The sequence below is a fragment of the Octopus sinensis genome, linkage group LG20 (assembly GCF_006345805.1).
Source record: "Octopus sinensis linkage group LG20, ASM634580v1, whole genome shotgun sequence".
In the NCBI taxonomy this organism is placed as follows: Eukaryota; Metazoa; Mollusca; class Cephalopoda; order Octopoda; family Octopodidae; genus Octopus; species Octopus sinensis.
The window spans coordinates 31423958-31451028 of record NC_043016.1 but is presented as its reverse complement, the minus strand read 5'-3'; the positions used below and the strand labels follow the sequence as shown (position 1 = coordinate 31451028).

Here is a 27071-nt window from a genome sequence, read left to right as displayed (position 1 = left end):
ACATAATGTGTATATGTGTGCAAACAAGGGTGTATGCATGTGAGATAAAATACAGAGCATAGAATGAGTCTATATCAGGATGTTAGAAGAATGTTCTCACACAATGAAGATAAATACTAGTTCATAGTAAGGTACACAATAGTTGAAGAGCTGTAACAAGAAGTTGTGGCAAAGAAGCAGAGCCGGTTGAAGCACGTGTCGTGTAAGAAGTTGTGGTTGCTATGCCACTGCTGGTTACTTGATACAGGAAGATCTCACAAGTTGCACTTGTTGTTAACCATGGTCAAGTGATTCACAAACAGTGTGGAGTTGCACCTGAGTGAATGTTGCTGTGTACATAGAAATGTTGTTGACATTTAGACAGAGACAACAGAGATGGAGGTTCTGATGCTGCTGGTGTTGTCTGTCGCTGTGTGCTCTGCAGTCAGTGGTTAGATCTTAGAAGGTCTAGAACCAAAGACCTCAACTCAATGAATTGCTGAAGTTTTATAGCAAATTATCAGCTCAAAACGGAGATTTAGAAGAGAATCTCTTGTAACCTTATCAGAAGGCTGAGATTGGTTGGGTTGCACATTGGCACGTAATAGAGCAAGAGACAAATTGCGCCAACACCAACCAATCAGAGCAGTGGACACAACAGGGTCCAAGCAGCCGAAGGCTAGCTGTCATCCACTATGTCCATATTTATGCTATATATAACAGAGAGAGAGAATTTCACTAAGTGTCCACTACACTCTTTTCAAGGTCAATAAATTAAGTACCAGTTGATCTAATCGACTTGCCCTGCCCCTCCCCAAAATTTTAAGCCTTGTGCCTAGAGTAGAAAAGGATATCTAATAGAACCAAAACTCTTTACTGCTTTTCGAATGCATGATGCAATTTGCATGTCCAAAGTTCCTTTTGAATTAATCACGCTGTTGAGCATGTTTTGTTTTGTTTTTTAAACTGGATATTTTTATATTTCTAAAATGTTTTAAACAGTTTTCTTATATATTCTTTACCATCATCATCATCATCATCATCATCATCATCATCATCATCATCATCATCATCATCCTCACTAGCATCATCATCGTCATTTAATAACCCTGCTCCATGTTGGTACGGGTTAGATGGTTTGACAGGATCTGATGGATTTCTGGGGACTGTGCCAAAGCATACACTGGAGCATCATGTTCTAAGTACTCTTTTAATACTACTGGCACTAGTGAGGGTGCCATGCAGTTTGCAAGCCTATGAAACTCAAGGGAAGGGGCTTTATGCTAGAAGATAAGAGTTAAGGTATAAGAGAAGGATGCTGGGCAGAACAGGTTCTTGTTGTGAGAGAGGGAGAGTGAGAAATTAATCATAAGCTTCATAGTGCTAAATAGTGATGGTGAGGTGTCCAAGTGGAACTTCAAGGTACAAGGGGGATAGGCATGAGAGGGAACACACACACAGACATGGAATTCCAGCAGCCTGGTTCCCGCCTCATTGCAGGAACCAAAACCATAGCCACCATGTATGCCATGGAAGCCCCCTGCATCTTGTCCAACATGTCCATTGAAGTCACCAACCACAAAGAGACGGTCCTTGTCATTCATCAACAAGGTAGTCTGCAAGAGGGTGTCATAAATTTGGTATATTACATATATACCCAGTCATAAAATTGAAAAAAAATAGTGTAAAAGGTGCAAAATGTGTAGTAAACGAATATGATTAAAAAATGGGCATGGAAATATTTTATTTTTACCTTATAATGCTAGTATATATATACATGAACACGTATACATACATATATATACACACACACACATACATGCATATTTATATATATATATATATATATATATGTATGTGTGTGTGCATATATATCATCATCATCATCATCATCATTATTGTTTAACGACTGCCTTCCAAGCTGGCATGGGTGGGACATTTTCACAAGAGCCAGCCAGGCAGAAACCTTCACCAGACTTCTGTAACTGTTTTGACAGGATTTTTACAGCTGGATGCCCTTCCTAACACTAACCATTCTACAGAGTGAACTTAGTGCTTTTTACGTGACACAAGCACAGGCAAGGTCAGTTTTGGCAAGGTTTTTACAGCTAGATGCCCTTCCAAATGCTAAACTCTTTGCCATGTGGACTGGGTACTTTTAAGTGGCACCTGCACTGACAGGGTCACCACGTACGCACTGGCAAGACGAAAAAAAACCCTCTTTTGAGAGGGCAGAGTGCATTGGAGGAGGTGATTTGTGTTGGATGATGAAAGCTTATAGTGAGGCAGAGAGACAGAAATAGGTGTCTTGCTGTAGAGGAGGTGCAAGGTTATCCAACCGAGAGGAGGCAGAGAGAGAGAGCAGGAATAAAGACAAAAACAGGTGCGCTGCTGCAAAGGAAATACATGGCTATCCAACCTGAGGGAGGTGCAGGAGAAGGAGAGAAAAAGGGAGAGAGACAGCAGGATAGAGATGGTGGCAAAGTGCTGGCCATATGCAATGATACAGTGAGACAGGGCATGGGTGGAATATGCAGGTTGGAAGCTAGCAGATAGCAATGATACAGTGGCACAGGGTCAAGTAAATAGGATTGGGGAATGGGATGTAAGCCTGGTGCATGAAGTGGATATGTGAGGAAGGGAAGAGTTTGGTAGTTTGGTTTGTTGTTGTAGAGTGTGTAAGAAATTTTCTTGTTAAGTGTGGGTGGGACACATACACATATATATATCTATATATACATATGAACTAGAACATCACTTTCTGGTTTTGCACTCGAAGGTGAAAAAAATAATTCTTTGTGGCTGCGTGACTGTTTAGAGTGTAGGTAGTATGATTTTGGGGTGCTTTTACAGTGTGGGCGAAGTATAAAGACTATTATTGCCTGTGTGGTGAGTTAGTTCATGATGGACGCTGATGTGAATGGACAGAAATGGTGTCTGCTGGAAGACACTGTGCGACATTGAGATCTGATATGATGGAAGCTGACATGAGCGGTTTTATGTAGTAGTCGGTGCCATGCGGTTGATGTGAGGAATGGATGTGAGATAATACCAGGCAATTTGTATGGAATTGTTGACAAAATATTTGATGTCAAGTGTGAAGTTGGTTTCAGCAGTTAATGTGAATAGTAGATGGTTTTGAACTTGCTGCGAAACTAGGGTGAACTTGGCAATGTAAAGAATGCAGAATGGTACCATGAATTCAGTATTAACAACAGAATCCAGTTGGAAAAAAAATATATATGGCTCCCCGTGCTGGTGACACGTAAAAAGCACCATCCAAACATGGTCGATGCCAGTCTCGCCACCCCGACAGGCTCCTCTGCCAGTAGCACATAAAAGCACCATCCAAACATGGCCGATGCCAGTGGCACATAAAAAAGCACCCACTACACTCTCAGAGTGGTTGGCGTTAGGAAGGGCATCCAGCTGTAGAAACACTACCAGATCAGACTGGAGCCTGGTGCAGCCACCTGGCTTGCCACTCCCCAATTAAACTGTCCAACCGATGATGATAATGATGATGATGATGACGAAATCAAGCTCACCAAAAGAAGTCTATACATTTGAGATAAATGAAAGAACTCTCTTAAAACTCTCTAAATAACTGTCTATTTATTCCATAACTGTTTATTCGCCTCTTTATTAAAGTTCTTTTATTTTGGTTAAACTCAACAGTTTTGTTTGTTATTTTCAACTCTCCTAACTTCTTTGACTGCTGCTTCTTCTGCTCTAAGCAAGTTAGTTTGCTGAGTTCATCTACGGTCTTCTGAACTATCAGATACAAGACTATTGGAACCTGTTAGCACTATCAGAAGGTCACATGAGGCATAACAATTATATATGATTAGCTACATTCAGTTTCTGTCTATCAAATACACTCACAAAGCTTTGATTGACCCAAGGTTATAGTAGAAGACACCTGTCCACGGTGCCATACAATGAAAGCCAACCCAAGACCATATGATTAGGAAGCAATTTTCTTATCATACAGCCATGCCCATGCCTAAACTGCCATTCCTACACAAGTCACTACTGGTAGTGAAGACATCTTATTCTTCAAGATTTTTAATTAAGGAGAAAAAAAAATAGTAAAAAAAACTATAGCATAAGAAATCCTTTCTACAAGGCCTGAACTTTTGGGGATGGGAGACAGTCGATTACATCAACCCCAGTACTTTACCAATACGTTATTTTATCTACCCTGAAAGGATGAAAGACAAAGTTAGCCTCGGCAGAATTTGAACTCCAAACATAAAAGTGGAAGAAATGCCTCTAAGCATTTTGTCTAGAGCAGTAACAATTCTTATTTCTTTATTGCCCACAAGGGGCTAAACACAGAAGGGACAAACAAGGACAGACAAAGGGATTAAGTCGATTACATCGACCCCAGTGTGTAACTGGTACTTAATTTATCGACTCTGAAAGGATGAAAGGCAAAGTCGACCTCAGCAGAATTTGAACTCAGAATGTAACGGCAGATGAAATACCTAGTTTCTTTACTACCCACAAGGGGCTAAACACAGAGGGGACAAACAAGGGCAGACAAACGGATTAAGTCGATTACATTGACCCCAGTGCGTAACTGGTACTTAATTTATCGACTCTGAAAGGATGAAAGGCAAAGTCGACCTCGGCGGAATTTGAACTCAGAACGTAATGGCAGACGAAATACCACAAAGCATTTTACCTGGCATGCTAATGTTTCTGCCAACTCACCGCTGGCTGTAACAATTCTGCCAGCTCAATACCCTCATGATTAATTCTCAAAATGTAATTCGTATAAGAAGAAACAAGCTGTTACTTAACAACAGCAAAAGATTTATATATTTTTCAACTGTTTTTGTCTTTGCTGATGCCAACACTAAATATAAAAGCAAGAAATATGAAATAATGTCAATGTGTGAAATATATACATAAATAAATAAGTGTAATTTAATAATCTTTCTATGCAAAGCAATACTGTATGACAAAAAGCTTTACCTTGAAGCTGTTGCCACCCAGCATGAGTATTTGCTGCCTCGCAGCATTTAACTAATAACCTTTCACATTTTATTTGTACATAATCACAGGGTCTATTGAAAATAAAAATAATAATCCTTTCTATTAAAGGCACAAGGCCTGAAATTTTGGGGGAGGGGCAGATTGATTATATATCAACACCAGTACATAACTGGTACTTATTTCATTGACCCCAAAACGATGAAGCTGACCTCAGTGGAATATGAACCCAGAACATAAAGACAGACAAAATTACTGTTAAGCATTTTGACCAGCATGCTAACGATTCTGCCAAAAACCAAAGAATTCAAATGGTTTATGAATTCTCTAGTTTATTATTTATTTGGCCCTTTATATTTATTTATTTATTTTTTGCATCATTTGGTACATTATTATTCAAATTTATATTCTTCATCCATGCCATTAGCTCATTTCAGTTATTTCCCTTAGCTCAGTCATCACCACCACCACCACCTCTACCACCACAACCACCACTGCCATCATCATTACTTAATGTCCAGTTTTCCATGCTTGCATGGATATGATGGAATTTGCTGAGGCAGATTTTCTACAGCCAGATGGATGTCCTTCCTGTCATCAATTCTGTCCAAGTAAGGTTAATATTTCCCCACAGCTAAGGCGGCAAGCTGGCAGAAATGTTAGCACACCAGGCGAAATGCTTAGCGGTATTTCGTCTGCCACTACGTTCTGAGTTCAAATTCTGCTGAGGTCAACTTTGCCCTTCATCCTTTTGGGGTTGATTAAATAAGTACCTCTCCTCTCTGTGCTTAGCCCATTGTGGGTAGTAAAGAAATAGGTATTTCGTCTGCCATTACATTTTGAGTTCAAATTCTGCTGAGGTCGACTTTGCCTTTCATCCTTTTAGGGTTGATTAAATAAGTACCAGTTACGTACTGGGGTCGATGTAATCGACTTAATCCGTTTGTCTGTCTTTGTTTGTCCTCTCTATGTTTAGCCTCTTGTGGGCAATAAAGAAAAAAGAAATGTTAGCATGTCGGGTGAAATGCTTAGCTGTATTTCTGGGTTCAAATTCCGCCGAGGTCAACTTTGCCTTTCATCCTTTCAGGGGTCGATAAATTAAGTACCATTTGCACACTGTGGTTGATCTAACTGACTGGCCCCATCCTCCAAAAATTTTGGGCCTTGTGCCTTGAGTAGAAAAGAATATTTCCCCACAGCAGGATGTGTTTTTCACAGAATACTGGAAACAAACAACCTCACATGCATGACAGTTTTTTCCCATATACGACCATTGAGTGATGTCTTGACAAGAGTACACATAAACACAATTACACACGTGCACACACACACACAGAGTTTCTCTCTCTCACTCGCACACATATAACACATACATAAATAGCATGCAACTTCTAGTGGATACTTACTACAGTTAAACCCAAGATTGACAGAAATACACCTTTAGCAATGCCATTGCCACTGCTGAATGATTTTCCTCTGCTTCTAATATATTTTAGTGTGTTTTAACACTATACATCTATAACAGATACTATCACTGACTAATAAATTTATCAGGCTTTCCAATGATGTTTTTGCTTTAAGTATGATACACAGATTTTTATTTTGAACTAACATTCATGACAAATACACGCACACACACAAACATTTACATTAGTTACGTTCTCCTCCAATTTGTGGAGCTTAGTTACTATATTCTTAACCCTTTTGTTACTGTATTTATTTTGAGATGCTCTGTGTTTCTTTCAATTACTTTAAATATAACAAAGAATTTAGTAAAATAACTTAGTTATCATTCAGCTGGTGTTAGGAACATAAAGTGTGACTAAGATTTGGTGGAAAATTTTAATTCAAAACTTATAAAAACAAAGCATTTGTACTCAGAGCCAGAGCCAGTTTGGGAACGAAAGGGTTAATGCTTGATATAATGCGAAAATATCACAGTGATAAAATCAGTCAATAATTCTTTATAATTATTTATACTAGGAGTCATGCATACAGTTACAAGTAATCCAGAATAATATTTTAAATTTTGAAATCATATTTATTTTTGGCATATGAATTTTTTGAAACTGTTTCTAAATCTTTGATTGTCTAAATCATTCCGCTTCACCAGCTATTCTTTCCGTGAGGCATGCTGCACCATTTGGGGAACCACTATCTCACTGTTACCCACCTGTCTTTTTTTTTTCCTTCTCCTTGTAGTTTTAGATCAATAAAATGACTTAAGGGTGGTTTTGGTGGTTATAATTTAGAGATGGTGGTATAATTTACTTTTAATTCTTTTCATTACAAATTTTTTGGCTTCATCTTATACTTCAGATCAGGCTGAATTCAGCAGCATAGTAAAGTTTGCTTTCCTCTGTAGCAGAATCATAGATAAAGAATAGTAAGACATTTGAAATGAGGAAATGTAGTTTAATCTTAAAGAAATACTTTTTTTCACAGATGTCTCAAAGGCTTTGATATTTCCTCCAAATAGAAGTTGATTAATATCTCCTTGCCTTTATTGTTGATCCTGAAGAATCTGGGTAAGTAAAATCAGTTTGTCTTCTAATTATATCTATTCTAAAGAAACACATCTACTGGAATTGGTTTGGTCTTCTTAATACTGGTTTCAAATTTTGGCATAAGGCTAGCCATTTCAGGGAAGGGTTAGGTCAATTACATTGACCCAATGCTCAACTGGTACGTATTTTATTGACCCCAAAAGGATGAAAGGCAGAGTCGGCCACAGTGGAATTTGAACTCAGAACATGCAGACAAAATGCCACTAAGCATTTTGCCTGACATGCTTACACTTCTGCTAGCTTACTGCTTTATATGGTATTCTTACAAGAGAAAGAAGGGCAACGCCTAGGTTGGTGGGAGAAAAGTAAGAAATTAATCACAGATCAAAAATCTATCCCAAATGTTGCAACAGAATGTTATGTAGTACTATTACACAGCTCAATGAATTACATCAACCACCCTGATTGCTATCATGAGAGCTTTCCAAATATTCGTCACTTTATCTAGGTTCCCATCAGTTAGATTCTTTCCTTGTATCTTCTTGTTTGTTTGTTTTTTTGCATTGAATAATCAAAGAAGCAACTGTTTCTATTAACATTGAAAGGCTTCCAAATGTACTAGCAATAACAGCAAAGAGACAAAATAACAAAAAAAACCCACCATATCTGTAAGAAGCATAGGGCTGGTTTCCTGGTTTCTCTGGCATATATATTCTTTCCAGTCTGTTGCAGAATTACTCATTTTTATCAGTTAAGTGGACTGGAGCAACATGAAATAAAGTGTCTTGCTCAAGAGCACAACACATCACCTGGTCCTGATATCGAAACCACAATCTTATGATTATGAGTCCAACACCCTAGCCATTAAGCCATACATTTCCACCTTTATTTTTGACAATCAGATGATTGTCTTTCCTGGCACTTTGAGAAAAACATTAATAAAGTTACTGTAAGATTTCCTAAAAGACAGAAGCTAAGCTGTAGCAGTCGCCAATGGTCATCTTTCTACAAATAGCATCTAAATCCCTACTCCGCTGACAGATTGACCGACCGACCAACTGGCTGGCCAACTAACTGACTGACCGACCGACAGTGATAAAAAAAAGTGAGCCCAATTCAGTTGCCACATGTATATACATTTATATATACACACACACACATGCATGCACACACACACATATATTACTCTTTTATTTGTTTCAGTCATTTGACTGCAGCCATGCTGGGGCACCACCTTCAGTCGAATAAATCGACCCCAGGACTTATTCTTTGTAAGTCCAGTACTTATTCTATTGGTCTCTTTTTGCCAAACTGCTAAGTGATGGGGGACGTAAACACACCAACATCGATTGTCAAGCGTTGGTGGGGAGACAAACACAGACGCAAACAACAAACACATACATACATAATATATACATATATATATATATATATATATATATAATATATATATATATATACATATACATATATACATACATATATATACAATGAGCTTCTTTCAGTTTCCGTCTACCAAATCCACTCACAAGGCTTTGGTCGGCTGAGGCTATAGTAGAGGACACTTGCCCAAGGTGCCACAAAGTGGGACTGAACCCAGGACCATGTGGTCAGGAAGGAAGCTTCTTACCACAAAGCCACTCCTGCACCTATATTTATATATATACATGTATGTGTATATATATATATGTATATATATATATATATATATATACAACCCCACAACATAGACTGGTAGTTAGTGACTTTAGGATCAGGCCTAGGAGAACAACCAGAAGATGACCAACATGGAGAAGAAGGATCTGGAAGCTTAAAGATCCTGCGAATGGACAGAGATTTAGGGACATATTACTTGAAGCCTTTGACGAAGTAGAAGGGGATAGAGCATCACAGGGGGTAGAAGACAACTGGACGTTTCTAAGGGACAACCTGCTGAGAGCCACTGACCAGATCTGTGCCTGGTGCAAAGTCCCCTCTCGACCTAGAATAACGTGGTGGTGGAACAATGTTGAGGACAGGGCTATTAGAGAAAAGAGACAGGCTTGGAAGGACTGGAAAAATGGGGGTAGCAGGGAATTGTATCATACTGCCAAAAGAGAAGCTAAGAGACAGGTTTATTTAGCCAGAGGGGAAGCAGATAAGAAAAAAATTTGCCAATGTTCTGCGCCGTGAGGACCAAAGACTGGAGGTGTTTCGCGTTGCAAGACAGTGTGTGAGAGAGAATTGTGATGTGGTAGGAGAGAAGTGTGTTCGCATGGAAGATGGTTCACTTGTGCTAAATGAGGATGCAAAGAGAGAGGTTTGGAGATGCCACTATAAAAGGTTGCTGAATAAAGAAAATGAATGGGATAAAGAGAGTCTGCTGAATGTTGACCCAACAGAGGGACCAGCTATCCGAGTTGATAGTTCCTTGGTAGTTAAGGCAATTAGAAGCATGAAGACAGGGAAAGCCCCATGCCCATCAGGAATCACTGCAGAGATGCTCAAAATATCTGGTAGTGTCGGCTATAGCCTAGTCACCAGTATAGTTAATCAGGTGATACACGAAGGAGTCATACCCAATGACTGGTGTAGCAGCATAATAGTCAACTGCTACAAAGGTAAAGGTGACGCCCTAGATACAAATAATTACAGAGGTATCAAGCTGTTGGGTCAGGTGATGAAGGTTACGGAGATGGTCATAGCCCAACTAATTAGAGAGAGAGTTAGTTTAGATGAGATGCAGTTTGGGTTTGTGCCAGGGAAAAGTACCACTGATGCTATATTCCTGGTAAGACAGCTGCAGGAGATATACCTAGCCAAAGATAAGCCCCTGTACCTGGCTTTTGCTGACATGGAGAAAGCCTTCGACAGGGTCCCCCGATCCCTTATCTGGTGGTCAATGAGGAAACTAGGGATAGATGAATGGTTAGTGAGAGCTGTGCGAGCCATGTACAGGGACGCTGCTAGTAAGGTGAGGGTTGGCAACGAGTACAGTGGAGAATTCTGGGTAGAGGTAGGGGTCCACCAAGGCTCAGTCCTCAGCCCCTTCCTATTTATCATAGTCCTCCAGGCAATAACGGAGGAATTCAAGACAGGATGCCCTTGGGAGCTCCTCTATGCTGATGACCTTGCTCTAATTGCTGAGTCACTATCAGAACTGGAGGAGAAGTTTCAGGTGTGGAAACAAGGATTAGAATCGAAGGGCCTTAGAGTCAATCTAGCTAAAACCAAAGTCGTAATCAGTAAGAAGGTAGACAAATCACAAATGCCTTCACGTAGATGGCCCTGCTCGATCTGTAGAAAAGGTGTAGGTAGAAACTCTATAAGATGCACCAAGTGTAAGCTATGGACACATAAGAGGTGCAGCAATGTCAAAGGAAGGCTAACTAGGAAGATGGTTTTTGTATGAGGCAGATGCTCAGGAACAATAAACACTGAAAATGCTCTGGGACCAACTTCTGTCACTTTCCAGGTAGAAAAACTAGAAATAGTTGATAGCTTCCGTTACCTAGGTGACCAAGTCAGCAGCGGGGGCGGGTGTGCTGAAAGTGTAACTGCTAGAGTAAGAATAGCTTGGGCAAAGTTCAGAGAGCTCTTACCTCTGCTGGTGACAAAAGGCCTCTCGCTCAGAGTAAAAGGCAGACTGTATGACTCGTGTGTACGAACAGCCATGCTACATGGTAGTGAAATATGGGCCGTGACTGCTGAGTATATGCGTAAGCTCACAAGAAATGAAGCCAGTATGCTCCGATGGATGTGTAATGTCAGTACTCATACTTGACAGAGTGTAAGTACCTTGAGAGAAAAGCTGGACCTAAGAAGCATCAGTTGTTGTGTGCAAGAGAGATGATTGCGCTGGTATGGGCATGTGGTGAGAATGGATAAAGATAGTTGTGTGAAAAAGTGCCACACCCTAGCGGTTGAGGGAACCTGTGGAAGAGGCAGACCCAGGAAAACCTGGGACGAGGTGGTGAAGCACGACCTTCGAACTTTAGGTCTCACTGAGGAAATGACAAGAGACCGAGACCTCTGGAAGTATGCTGTGCGCGAGAAGACCCGGCAGGACAAGTGAGACCATAACCCGTGGCCTTCTACATGGGATGTAGCCAGCCCACGTATGCATACCTTCCCTTCTTGGGACACAAAACTCTACTTGTGAAGACCTGTTGAGGCAAGTGAGGATCAGAATCGAAATCGATAAATGGAAATTGCAGCTGAGTTACCAGTGCCGGTGGCATGTAAGAGAACCATCCGAATGTGGCCGTTGCCAGCGCCGCCCAGACTGGCCTCATGCCGGTGGCATGTAAAAAGCACCATCCATTCGTGGCCGTTGCCAGCCTCGCCTGGCCCCCGTGCCGGTGGCACGTAAAAAAGCACCATCCGTTCGTGGCCATTTGCCAGACTCGTCTGGCACCACCATCCGTTCGTGGCCATTTGCCAGACTCGTCTGGCACCACCATCCGTTCGTGACCATTGCCAGCGCCGCCCTGACTGGCCTCATGCCGATGGCACGTAAAAAGCACCATCCGTTCGTGGCCGTTGCCAGCCTCGCCTGGCCCCGTGCCGCTGGCACGTAAAAAGCACCATTCGTCCGTGGCCGTTTTCCAGCTCCGTCTGGCACGTAAAAGGCACCCACTACACTCACGGAGTGGTTGGCGTTAGGAAGGGCATCCAGCCATAGAAACACTGCCAGATCAGACTGGGCCTGATGCAGCTGTAGTGATCCTATATAACGGTGCGCGAGCGCGCACCGTCCATTTCTGTTTCGCACGTGCGGGGTTGGTGCTTTCACCACCGGAAGAAGGACCATTTGCCTACGTGGCAGTTTAGCTGCGAGGCAAGGGGAGCATAGGACGTTGACCACCAGCGTCCAGTAGGCAGTGACTTGAGACACAGCTATCGAAGGTACAAGACGTGTAGTTCTCTCTCTCTGTCCGGATTTGATAGCAGCAGTCAGGCTTTTCATAGAAGAAGACGCGTATTATCTTCGTTTCCCCCTGACATTTGTTGCCGACCACATCATTTTCTCTCCCTATTCGGACGCCATCTTGACCAGTGTCGTTTGCATTTGAACACTGTAAATTCTACAGCGATAAAGTTCAGCTCTGACACATCCATACCAAAGGGATACCAGATACACCACTTATTTGTTACTGTCATAAGAGAATAAAGTAGATATATATTTTTTACGTCTGCGTCTTGTTGTTTCTGACTGGTAGAATCTGGATATTAAAGCAACGGAAAGTGATTGCACCAACTGCACCCAAAAAGTGCAGAGAAGATATTCACTGCCGTTACACAGCCTTCTGGCTTCACAGACCCCAGTTGAACCGTCCAACCCATGCTAGCATAGAAAGCGGACGCTAAATGATGATGATGATATACACACACATCTATATATATATTTATACACACACACACATATAAACTACCAGAGATACCCAGCATTGCCCGTCTGACATGGAATAGAAAAATTAGACTTTTCTTTTATATTTTCTCTAATGAACTGGAATACCTGTGATTCAAATTTTATCAAAATTGCGGAAGAAGAATTTTAATGAGGGTTCTTTCCCTCTTTACACATCCTAACAAAAATTCTAATCATGACACATTTATCCCATACTGCTCATCTTTATACCCAGATTCCAAAATCCAGATCTTATGGAACCTATTCAAAGGATTTTGCTCCTGAAAAATGGAGCTCATGGAGCTCTAAAATATGGGAGTTAAGGCCCCTATTGGGTAGGGGGATGTCTTCATGTCAACCAGAGAAGATGAATTGTTGGGAATCTTTTTTAACTTGGGTCTTATATCTATTGTTCAAATTTCTTTGAAATCGGATATATATGTATGTTCACTGGGTTTGTAAAAGAGAGCGAAGCCAATAAATGAATGATCACAATAAGCAGTCAGCTACCCTACCCTAGTCGTTACCACTCCCCAATGTAGGATTCCTCACCATACAGGTGATGAGCACTGCCATAAGATGCATTAAGGATCTATAGCAATTGGAAGGGTGTAACCCAACTCAAATAAACATTAACAACTGTGTGACGTGAGGGCTAAGGGGAAATGAAAGTGTCACCTCTGGAGTTTGCCAATGATCACTATGCCAATAGTTAACTGGACAGAATAAATTTGCAATCTATAAATCTCTTTGAATAACCAGTCACTTATCTGGGAAGGCCTTGAAATCAATGTTACCATCTGGGGACTATCTCTGACCCAGTGATAATAAAAACACTCAAAGGAGGTCTGCAAACCAAATAACTTTACTCAACACTTTGGAACTGAATAAGTGGAGGCAAAGATGCCTCTCCTTTATTTGACAACTTATGCAGCACATTGCAGAGATCACTATCTAAATATATCTCAAAGCAAACTCTTACACTGTTGTACCATTGAATTTCAAATAATGCTCATCTTTTATGCTTGGATGACCCTAAAGCTTCCAAGAGTACAACTGTATTCATCTTGGTTTAAGAAAAATGACTAAATTGTGAGTGTTAAGCCCCCATTAAGGGGTCTTACTAACGATTTGACTGAGGTCTGGCGAACCAGATGGCTGCACCAGACTCCAATCTGATCTCGCAGAGTTTCTACAGCTGGATCCTCTTCCTAACGCCAACCACTCTGAGAGTGTAGGGGGTGCTTTTATGTGCCACTGGCACAAGGTCCAGTCAGGCAGTACTAGCAATGGCCATGCTCAAATGGTGTTTTTTACATGCCACCTGCACAGGAGCCAGTCCAGCAGCACTGGCAATGACCTCACTCAAATGTTTTTTTCACATGCCAGTAAGGCGACGCAGGTGCATAAATATATATATATACATATGTGTGTGTGTATATATATATATATATACACATATACATATATACACATGTATACACACACACACAACAGATGTCTTTTAGTTTCAATCTGCCAAATCCTCTCAGAAGACATTGGTTAACTTAGGGCTTTTGTAGACACTTGCCCAAGGTGCACTGCAGCGGGACTGAACCCAAGATCATACTGCTGGGAAGCAAAATCCTCACCACACGGATCAACTGAGCCTATGTCGACCCTGTGCTCTAAGCTTTCGAATGCCGGAAGAAGAATGTTGAAAAAATGTTGTCTTTACTCTCAGCTAATTCACCAAATAGTATAATTTGTTGCACAGTATCACAATGAACTGTTACAGCTGACATAGATAAGGAAAATTGATTCATTTTGCTAATGTCAACAGATGAGTCTACAATTACTGTAAATTGTTCAGCCACATCCTTTGGATGTGCTACTGCTTTCAATCAACCAGTGCTGGATATCATTTGTGGTTGTCAAATGTGCTGGCAAATCATGATTTGTGCATTACAGTGCTTGGGTTGATATACTTGTAGTGGATCTTGCATGCATGAAGTGGATTTGATCCACCATAGCCAAATTTAAATTAACACTGCACCAGAACTTTTCCCATGGTGGAACAATGGTTTTTCTCTGACAGCAGTTTTACATTTTCCAAATGCCTTTAGCTAAGCCAAAATAATGTCTTCACCACTTGACCCTTTCTAACCTCTTCTACTTCACCAAAAGCTAGAATAGAGATAACAAGACCACCAACTAAATCTATTGTTCTCAATGATATATCTATCCTTCTGGATAGTTATATAAGCCAGCACACCCCAAGCAAAAATCAGTTGGTCACAGTCGGTGACGACTCAACAAGTTCAGTCACAACATGACGACTCAATTAGTTAGGGAACGGACTGCAAGAATCATGATCACAAGGAATGCAGCTGCTAAAGACAATGGTCAGTGAGAGAAATGAAGTTTACTGTCAGTAACTGGGAGACAACATTCCACAAGTCTACAACTCTTACTAGCTTTAATTCTGTTCTCTTACATCATTCTATCTCTCTCTGTATTTACTACTAAACAATGAAGAGGACACAAACACAAACTTAACTTCACATGCTTTTGGATTTATCCTAACCTGCCCATCGAGGCAAAGTATTTGTAACGTGACGGTAAATAAATACTTTCTTAAAACTTCATGCATTGTTTATCCTTCTCATCCTACAACATGCAATTATAACAACAAATATTAATCATTACAACTGGTGACCCCCGAACAAGAGAATTGCAGCCTTCTTAAGAACCAAAACATTATCGTTATAAATATTTACCCATTAGATACTCAATGGAGAAGAATTTTAGCTTGAAGGTGTCTTCCTGCAAAAGGTGGAGCTGACAACCCAGTGTTTGTTCCAAATCCAAAGGATGAAGTAGGCTTTGAACTGGAAAACATTGTGCATAAGCTACCATAGCCTAAGAATGTTGGTATGTTTGTCAGCTGTTCTGACCAGCTTGTGTTCAACTGTAAGTTGTCAGTGTGGTAGCTTAATTGATTTGATTTCTGACATCTGTTTCTATATCCAAATGATGAAGCCAGCAGAGTTAAGCAAGATATTGTGTCTCAGTTGTCATAATCTGACTGTTGGCATTTCTGGGTGCATTTGAGACACTTTTCATTTAATTGTGACTTGAAATTGTGGAAACTAAACTGGGATAACTTTTTTTTATCACTGTTGATATTCATGACTTTTTTTATGCCTGAATTTGTTTTTAACAGACTACTATAACCATAAGCACAAAGTAATCATTTCATTCAATGTTGTTGTTATAACATTATATTTTTCAGGCAGAACAATGGTTTTGCACTCAGTTATCTTTATTTGAGACACTGAACAACTTACCCTTGTGTGGTACAACTTACCCGAGAGGTTGGATCAATTTACCCCACATTCAGAGCAATTTGAGCCAATAGAACCAGTTGACATTCATTTTTTCAAAGGTCACAGTGACTTTCAGTGAGGGGATAGAAAGTTAGAAATAACTACAAATATTTCTTAAGGATTAAATTTGAAACTAAGATACTCATTTCTGCAAGATCATCAGTAATTTTTATCCTAACATGCCAAGTTTGAAAACTGGCTCAACTTGCACTGCCTTCCTATAATGGATGATGTTCTAGTAATGTACAATTTTCAACAAACATCTAACAAAGTCACTAAAAAATTGTTTTTATTTGTACCTAAATGGAACCTTAATGATGATACTTGCAATCAGCATGTGGTGTTATGAGCCAGGCTGTGTTGTAGGGAAGGATCAGAAGTGAGGGAGTAGGCATGTCCTGTCAGAAGTGGGGCCTGTGGAACCCACCAGAAGTGCTGCAGTGGACATGTGGCATTCAGTGAAGCACGAGGGTCAGTCAGCAGCCGAACAGCACATCAGAGTGGGCGTGTGAGAAGGTAGAGCATCGGATAGTGCACGTAGATGTGGAGTGAACCTTGGAGATCGTGACAGCACGTGGATGTAGACCCTTTCTCCGGGAAAGACTACCATAATTCTCTCTTTGCTTCTGTCTTTTTTCTTCTTTTACATCACAAGCTATTTCAGCTCAAACAAGAAAAAAAATGAGTTTGGACCGTGTTTCGAATGAGACGGTTAGGCCATTTTGTGGCAAGGGAGATGTGACTGCTTTGCTGCTAAAAATTAAGTTCGTGGAAAGACTCCAAGGTATAGATGATCTAGTGGGTTTTATACTGCTGTACCTTGATGGATCGGTGTTGGCGCTATACCTGGAAATGGAAGAGAAGGACCAGTTGGGTGCAGAAAAAATAGAAGACTAGCTGATGGAGGCTTTCGCAGAAGGGCCATTTATGGCATGTGGTTGACTGGGGAAAACAAAGTGGATGGGTGAACAGGTCAATGTGTTTGCCAATGAAATCAGGAGATTGGCTAGACTCATGGGATAAAGAGATGGCGCATTAGAACAAACCATAAAATTAGCCTTTGTAACAGGATTTCCTGACCACATGTCGGTCGAGCTGCAAAAGCTGCCGAATATTCACTCTATGGCAATGGGAGAGATAATCTCATGGGCCAGAGCTATTGTCTTGTGTTACAGGATGATACCTTTGGCAGCAACTGCAACACTGAGAAGGGGATGACCAAAGAACAGCAGAGAGGGGTCGAACACGGAACAAGCGTGACTCTTCAAAGGGCAGTGTTTTCGGTGTCAGGGTTTGCACATGGCAAGGGAAAGAAGGGAACCCAGGCCTGGAGCGATTTGCTATAGATACAGACAGATATGCCACATCGCTAGTGAATGTGTGCAGGGAAACGGTCCAAGGGAGACTATTGCACTGGTAATTGTCCCATTGAAGGAATAGAGGCGTGTTTACAGCCGTTGCCAGTAGAAGTCATGGTGAACAGAAAGGTGTCACAAGCCCTCGTGGACACAGGCTGCTCAACAACCCTAATGACTCCAGAAGTGGTAGAAGAATGGAGTGGAGTGAGTAGTGTAAGGGCTGTTGATGGTACGGAAGTTGAATGCAGAGGAAGTACCGATGTGGAGATGGTGATACGAGGAACAAGATTGAGGTTGTGGGCTATTGTAATTGATCATGTAGTGGATGGGATCGATGTTGTGATGGGGATAGATCCCATTGTCCACTTGGGAGGTGTTACAGTCAAAGAAGCCAGTGTAGTGTTCGATGATGCGGGGGTGCTATGCACTGTGAGTTCATGACAGGAGAGTGGTGAGAGCTGCAAAGAAAAATATGCTGCACACACCATCACAGACAAAGATTTTCGAGCTGTGTTCGATGGCTGGCAGTGGACAGTGGAATGGTAATGGAAGGGAGGTCCTCCAACACTGAAGAATGCAGTAGGCTGCTATCAGCATACACTGAAAGGGGATGCCAGAAGCGAGTTCGAGGGAGAAGTGGACTGGTGTATCAAGGAAGGTGATCAGATTCCTTGGAAGGAGGAAGTGAAGACTGGAGTGCTACTGCTGATGGCAGTGGTGCAGCTGACGAAACATAAAATCAGGCCAGTACGGGATTTCCGGGAGCTGAATAACTACGTATTGTGCCATATGGGCGGTGAAGCTACGGACATTTGTAATGAAACCTTGAGAGAGTGGAGGCAGACAACGGGGGCCTCTACAATCGTCAACTTGAAGTTGGTATACCTGCAGCTGCATGTGGCTAAGAGACTGTGGAAATACCAGCTGGTAAGGTATAAAGGACAGACATACAGCCTGACCAGGTTGGGATCCGGGCTGAATTCAGCACTGAAGATTATGGCGACAATTCTCAAGACCATCCTGGGAAAGGCCGACAAAGTGAAAAGAACCACCAATACCTATATCGATGACATCCTGGTGGATGAGAGCAAAGTGTTGGCAAATGAGGTCATAAGCCACCTGAGGAGTTTTGGGTTAACTGCCAAACCACCAGAGGCAATGGAAGGAGGAGCTGCCCTGGGACTCAAGCTATGGAGCGACAAGGCTTGCGTGTTCGTGTTTCAGAGAGGGAATGAGATCCCAGAACAGGGCTCAAAGACGAGATGGCAGGAACTATTTTCTGTGTGTGGGAAGCTGTTGGGATACTACCTGATTGCAGGATGGATCCGGATGGCATGGTGAGCTGAAGGAGTGAGGTGGAGTGATAACGTGGGCGAGAAGACAACCATCATGATGCAAGAAGTCTTGGAGAGGGTGACTGTGGAGGACCCAGTAAGAGGGAACTGGTATGTGCCCAAATTGAAGAAGGGGATCGTGTGCTGTGATGCCAGCAGCATAGCGACGGAAGTTGTCCTGGAAATTGGAGGTGTCATGGTGGAGGATGCGGCCTGGCCTAGAAAGAAGGACGACTGCAACCACATCAACGTAGCGGAGCTGGATGCCATGCTGAAAGGGCTGAACCTGGCCCTGAGGTGGGGGCTGCATACCATCGAGATCCAGACCAATTCGGCCACTGTACTTAGGTGGGTGGGATCAGTGATCACAGGCAAGCAGAGGGTGCAGAGATGCTGATAAAATGCCGGCTGGGAATTCTGGGCAAACTAGCTGCTGAATTTGACCTGAGACTGAGTGTGATTTTTGTGCCCTCAGAGAGGAATAGAGCGGACATCCTGACTAGAGTAAAGAAAGCCTGGTTGCAGGTGCCAGAGGATCTAGAGTAAGGAGTGGCTGTGGTGTGTCGACTGAGTGACTCAGAACTGAGGAGATTGCATACCATGCATCACATGGAGGTGGACAGGACCCTGTTCCTAGCCAGGAAAGTTAACTCTGACATGACCAGGGAGAGTATACAAAGAGCAGTTGGGAGCTGCGACAGGTGCCAGTCCATTGACCCCGCTCCAGGTGTGCATGAGACAGGAAGCATTCCAGTGGAACACAACTGGAATCGACTGGTAGTGGACGTGATGCCTTACCAGCAGGGGACATACCACTCAATGGTTGATTGCGGACCGGGGCGGTTGGCCATATGGAGGGAGATGAAGACAGGGACCTGGGAGGAAATCACAAGAATACTGAATGAAGTATTCCTAGAACGGGGCCCTGTGGATGAGCTGCTTTTTGACAATGGCACTGTGTTTTGCTCGGAGGTGCTGGGGGAAATGCTCAACAAGTGGCATGTCAGCTGTTTTTTCAGGGCAGCATACCAGCCAAGTGGCAATGGGGTTGTGGAGAGGCATCATCGTACCATCAAGACCATAGCAGAGAGGGGCCACATCTCACTGGTCGAGGCCATTTTTTGGTATAATATGTCGCCCAGGATGGGACAGGCTGAGGAGTCAGTGCCACACGGGGCAATATTCAAGTATGAGTGGAGGCATCCATGTACTGTATCGCTGCATCCTGCAGAAGAGAAGGAGCATGCCATTGTGCAGGTCAGAGAAGTCTGGGTTAAGCCCCCAAATGCACAGTGCACATCACAATGGGAAAAGGGGACAATAGCCTCTGTGAATTCGAGAAACAACGTATCCATAGATGGCATACTATGACATGTTTGGGATGTGTGCAGGATCATCACTGCGATGGAGGATGGGGCCAACAATAATGGACAAGAGGTCAAAGCCAGCAGGAACATGCTAGGAACTGAGGTCAGTCCTGAACTTCCACAGCGGGAGCGGTGCCTTCCTTGCTAGTTGGCTGATTACAAGACAAGTTAAGGCATGTGGTCGGAGTTGAGAAGAAGGCATGGGCAGGTTAGATGAATGATGTTTAGATCGGGTGAGGGGGGGCGTGTGCTGTTATGGCATGTGGTGTATACGAAAACTGAAAGAAGCCCGTCGTGTATGTGTATTCGTCACCGTAACTTAGCGGTTCGTCAAAAGACACCGAGGCATACTTTCGATATGAGTCCCATTTACGTCACATGTATTTGTTTACACTTGAAGATCGTCACTTTCCGTAAAATTTTTATTTTTTTATATATGTGAGGTTAGGGTTAAGGGTGGGGGAAGGGTATCTTTTTTCTTCAGAAATGTAAATAAACCCACGTGGGTCTATAAGTGACAGTTATGTTACACTGATATACTAGGCATACAAAGAATAAGTCCTTAGGTCGATTTGCTCAACTAAAGGCGTGCTCCAGCATGGCCGCGGTCAAATGACTGGAACAAAAGAATAAGGGCATGGAGATTGCTTCAATTCCCCTCTTAAGCAACTTTATAAAATAAAACGAAAAAAAAAAAAGAAAAGGAAACGAAATGCTGATACGAATATTATGTACTAAAATCAGAGATCTCGTCTGGTTGCTTATCCACTTCAAACGAATGGAATAGATCCTTTACTTGTAGCCGACGATGTATAAATAAAAATATTGACGTACTTAACCAGACAGAACTCAGATGACTGTTTACCTCTTCGTAGCTAACTACAACTATATTGTGGGTAGTGAGGTCGCTTCTTAAACGATTAGCTGGGAGGGAGGGGAACCGTCAAGTTTAATTAAATGAGGTGTAATTACACTTGGAGCCCTTCCTTAATTACTTTCAAGAGAAAAGACATCTATAAAAAAAGAAAGCACTTATAAATAAATATATTACCAAATAAATAAATAAATCTTTTAGAGACCTGTATGCTCGGAATCTGAACATTTTGTTTCCCGTCATGCAAAGTCTCATCGTAATCGGAGATTCCGTCTAGTAGCTCTCTGCAAAATCTTTTTATTTTATTTTTATACATATATATATATATTTTGGTTTGGGTTCCATTTTAGAAGGGACTAGTTATTTAACGCCCTCTGAAGTCGAATTTTTCATCGGTCTATTTTCGTGTGACGGCATTTCACTACCAACGCAGTAAATAGCTTTATGTAACAACATTGTCGCTGTTGTGTTTCGCGCGGTTTTGTCGTGTACAATGGGTAAACGTAGCTGCCCGTTTTTTGAACCCCCCATCCAAAAGAAAATACATGTTGGTGTGAAAGAAGTCGATAATGGTGTTTCTGGGAACATGGAAGGAGTTTATGGTGAGTTCTTTAGACTATATATCGCTTAAAATGACAACAAATTACAACCATTTTGTTTTTTTAGTGTTCAAAACACCAGACATCGAATATAAACACTAAAAAGAATAATGGTCTGTCAGTACTAATTTTGTTCATCAGTTTTATCATATACTACTTGAAACATTGTTAAAAGTCAACTTGTTTACTTTTTTTATCGTGTACATTTATTGTAAATTATCTGTTGATATGCTGCCATGTTGTGAGCAGATCTGATGAAAAACGTTCCATGTGACCATCTAATTTTGTTTATTTTTATTTTATTCATTCATACAATCTTTTAATATATATTTTGTTGTTCATACTCAGTCAACTGTGATCGAACAGACCTCTGATCAAAAGTAATCCACCTGTAATCACTTTTTCTTTTACTTTTACTTTTTATGGGTATTTGAAACTACGTTGTTTCCAAGTGTGTTCCTAAGGAAATTTGGTTGCTAAGTTCGGACGTCCACGTTCAGACTTTCTCGTTTGTTCGTGGGAAATATAAGTGTTATTTTTTAACCCAGATCAGGCCAATAATCAAAAGCATTTCAGTCGTGGCCATCTCCTCTTTTTAGAGAATCTTTGGTTACATTGCCTTTATTTAAGACTGACAGTTGAAGGACCACTTAAAGCTGTCTTTTAGTTGTTTTGATGTTTAGCCACAGGTAAACCATGACTGAACAGGCCTATGATCGTCCTCGTAGGGAAAACCCATGACAATACTTTAAATAAATTTAAAAGTCGTTATAAGCTTCGAGATGTTTTCACTGAAAACCTACGCATGTGGTGCCCAAAAGGGTTAAATTCGTTTGCGCACGCGTCAAACGAATTAAACAATCCTTTTGGGCACCACATGCGTAGATTTTCAGTGAAACTTCTTGAAGCCTATGACAATTTTAAAATTTATTTAAAGTATTGTCATGGGTTTTCCATACGAGATAGTTTTACCGTTTTTTCTTGCATAGATCTAACGGTAGTAGGAGCTAGGTTCAAATGCAACAAAAAGTGGAATGATCGCCTTTTTGGCGGAGGTAAAGATCATGGACCCGCACCCCCCTGGGTTTTTTTTTTTTCTTCTACAGGAACACACTATGTCGAGGGCGGAGATTCCGAATCTGCAAAAAAAAAAAAATCTGCATTTCAAAATTTAACCCCACCATCACCACCAACTTCTTGAATTTTCACTTTTTGAAAGAAAATTTGGCGGGCGAAATACGTAAAAAAATACGGAGATTATGATTCTGAAAGAAAAAAAAAATTGTCTCCGCCCTATGACACGAAGTGGCGATGTTTCGCTTGTCGTAGCACAAGTTTCCGTCGATTTCCGTAAAAAACTTTTATTTTTTTACATAAGTAATGAGAGCGAAAGAGACTAAGAGGAAGCGGTTTTATGACGAGGAAATTTCTCTTTGAAGTCCCCGTGTGTGTGTTTGATGGGGTGTGGGAGACAGACAGTATGTTGTGTAAGTGAAGTGCTTCTGTTAGTGTGTGCGAAGAGACAGAGAGAGTAATGTGTGAAAGAGAGATAACTGAAATTTTTTACTCGGTGTATGTGTATATGTATGTCTGCATGTATGTGTGTGTGTATGTATCTATGTGTGTGTGTATGTATCTATGTGTGTGTGTGTGTATGTATGTATGTATGTATGGCCGATTCAGTGTTTACAATTTTTACGGAAATCGACGGAAACGTGTGTTACGACAAGCGAAACATCGCCCACGAAGTGAAATTAAAAGTGTTTTCTCTACAATGTTTCATGAATGTGGAGGATTATAAAATAGCAGACGCAAAAAGTATCTAAACAGAAAACCTGACCTGCTAGAAACACATTTTCAAAATTTTTATACGAATTACCAAAGAAGAAAACATTTCAAAACTTAAACCCATCCCCAATTTCTTCATTTTTCACTTATTTTAGAGATATTTTTTGGCGAAATACGGAGATGATTCTAAAAAAAATTGTAAAATTCCAATTTTTCAACAACAACAAAAAATAACAAACACTCCCCCTCTCCACCCTATAACAGAAAGGGAAATTCCCCCATCCCCTTTTTTTCTTTGCCAGAGGGGCAAAGAATGAAAACATGTTTTGGGGTTTTCAAAATCTTCAATTTTCAGTACGCCCCAACCGGAAATCTGATAAGCTAGTAACAACAGCCAAACCGAGTATCAACTTTCTAAATACGAATTACCAAAAAAAAATTTTAATGTCATTTTGTTGTGTGTGTGAAAAAAATCTAATTTTTACATACCTCTTTTAATCCCAAAAGACCCTCAACCACAACATGGGTTATGTTTATTTATTTTTTTTTTTTGAAAAATTGAAATTTTGCAAATTTTTTTTTTCAGAATCATAATCTCCATATTTTTCTACGGATTTCGCCCCCAATTTTTTTTTTAAGTGAAAATTTAAGAAATGGGGGGTGGGTCTAATTTTGAAATGCATTTAAAAAATTTTTTTTGGCAGGTTCAGAATCTCCGCCATCTATATAGTGTGTTCCCATGAAAAAAAATCCTAAAGGGGGTGCGGTCCATGATCTTTACCTCCGCCATATTCCAGAAATATTGATAGGAAATGTTTTCTTTGTCATGGATGTAGAAAAGTTGACAACATCAGAAAGTAACAGTTCTTTGAAAAATCAAAACTTGAGCTTGGGTACAGAGACAAACAAATAATTTTTGACATTTTCGTTTTCAAGTTTCACGACCTGTTGGTAATTACATGTTAATAGTGTGAAAATGTATGTTTGTTGCAATGGAAAAAGAGGGAAAGATTCCACCTGAAAATAAGATTAACAGAGACTGGAGGTTAAAACTTTAACAGCTTTACTTCATACTTGAGGATAATGGCCCAGCTTGATATGTAGAAAAGGTGTCGCTAGAAACTCCATAAAGTGTACCTGGTGCAAGCTATGGACACATACAAGATGCAGCAGTATCACTGGAAGACTAACAGAGAAAGTAGTCTTTACATGTGGCAGATGTGCAGGTACATTAAACACCAAGAATGTACAAAAAAAATAGACTCCCTCAAATGTCAGCGGGGGATCCTTAGAAGTAGTAGACAATTTCCATTACTTAGGTGACGTTAGTAGTGGAGGAGCTTGTTCCGAAAGCATAGCTGCTAGAATAAGAATAGGCTGGGTGAAATTCAAAGAGCTACTACCTCTGTTAGTTACAAAGGGCCTCTCCCTCAGAGTGAAAGGCAGTTTGCATGGTGCCTGTATATGAATGGCTATGCAACATGGTAGCAAGACATGGGTTGTGACTACTGAGGATATGCAAAGACTTGAAGGGCATGAAACCAGTACGCTCCGCTGGATTTGTAATATATTCACCTGAGTGTAAGTGATTTGAGAGAAAAACTGGGTATGCTGCCTAGCATTAGATGTAGCATGCAAGAGAGAAGACTGCTGGTATGGCCATGTAATGCATATGAATGAAAATAAGTTGCATCAATAGGTACTGATTTATAATTGCAGAGGGAACATGTGAAAGGGGTTGACTAAGGAAAACATGAGACGAAGTGGTGAGAAAGGATCTACAGACATTGGGACACAGAGGTGATGACAAGATGCCGAGACTCCTGGCAGTTTGCTGTGCTTTAAAAGACGAGTGTGGCCGTTGCTGGTATCGCCTGACTGGCCCCGTGCCAGTGGCATGTAAAAGCACCCACTACACTCGGAGTGGTTGGCGTTAGAAAGGGTATCCAGCTGTAGAAACTCTGCCAGATCAGATTGGAGTCTTGTGCAGCCATCTGGTTCGCACCAGACCAGTCAAATCGTCCAACCCATGCTAGCATGGAAAGCGGACGTTAAACGATGATGATGATGTCAAGCTAATTAAAAATGTAGTTGTCCTTGCATACAAGTTGTTCTCTGCATCACTCTCCAGCTGAGCATTCCTAACCTTGCGGGCTCGTGGGTGTTGGTGCTGTAAAAAGCACCCAGTAAAGTATTTGGCATTAGGAAGGGCATCCAATCTTAGAAACCATGCCAAAACAGATATGGAATGTGCGCAGCTCTTCAGCAGGACAGTTCCGGTCACACCATCAACAGCATGGAAAACATGTTGAATGTTATAAAGACTTGTTACATCAGATTTACAGTATTCTCCAACTATACCCTTAAAAATAAGCAATATAACAGGAGAAATATAATGAAAAAGTCCTTAGGGTCTAAGAAAATTTAAAGTCCTTGTCCAGCACTCTATAAAACCTGGGTGGGCCCCTTACCCTACCCTGCTGCCATTAAGTAGATTACTGGAACTTTGGCTACCATGACTAGACCAGGGATGAATACTGGTGTGGTTTCCCCTTCTCCAGGCAGGTGGGATTTGAACTCAGAATGTAGAGAGCTGGACGACATACCATAAAGCATTTCTGCCAATGCATCAGTGATTTTACCACTTGCCCATATGCAGAGCAACATAAAATGAAGTGTTTTGCCTCCAGAGCACAACATACTGCCTGATCTGGAAATTGAACCTATGATTGCTAGATCATGAGCGCAACACCATAACTACTAGCTCATGCACCTTCACCTTCATGCTATTGATTACTAAATGTCCCCTATAAATGATTGCCAAGTCTTATGTCCATAAGATAAGTCATATCATCCACCAAGAACAAGATGTCATTAGATGAGGAGTGGCTAATTTTTATTGTTGCATTCACTTTTTATTCTCTTTTGTTACGAGACCCTTTTTGTTTTTAATCAGCCATCTGCTTCCCCTGTAAATGATTGCCAAGTCTTATATTCTCTTTCTTTCTTTCTTCCAGAAAGAACAAAAATGCTTCTCTTTGCTGGAGCCTTATTGAGCAATCAAGACAAGAACAGCAACTTGGTAAAATCTGCTCCCAGTGCAAGTGAAAATGACACACCGGATTCTGAAGAAGATACATGTCAACCGAAAATTCTACGAGGGCAATGTCAAATCGATTTCTCAGGGAAACTGATTCCTTACAGAAAAGCAAATTGGAGTCAGAGTGTTTCTCAGTAGCATAAAACATGCATAATTTAACTGTAATCTGTGTAAAAAAAAAAAATTTTTTTTTAAATTTTAAATACGAAAAAACTTTATTAAAGTTTTTTCGTATTTAAAATTAAAAAAAAAATTTTTACCATAGGATAATTGATATACGTGTTGCAAGTGATAATATGTGACATTACCATATCTAGTTCAGCAAACCTCACCTCTTGTTTATCTTTTCTTCATCCAACGATAAAATCAATATTTATAATTTAATGATTTTTGTTTTCCATTCTATA

General features: G+C 41.0%; 1 non-coding gene across 1 annotated transcript; it reads left to right on the top strand.

Annotated features, from left to right (window-relative positions):
• The first annotated feature begins 21483 nt into the window (after positions 1-21483).
• Positions 21484-26870, top strand: LOC115222644. Its single transcript, XR_005003156.1, has 2 exons — positions 21484-21779; positions 26582-26870. It is a non-coding gene; the product is annotated as an uncharacterized LOC115222644 (transcript).
• Positions 26871-27071: the final 201 nt, after the last annotated feature.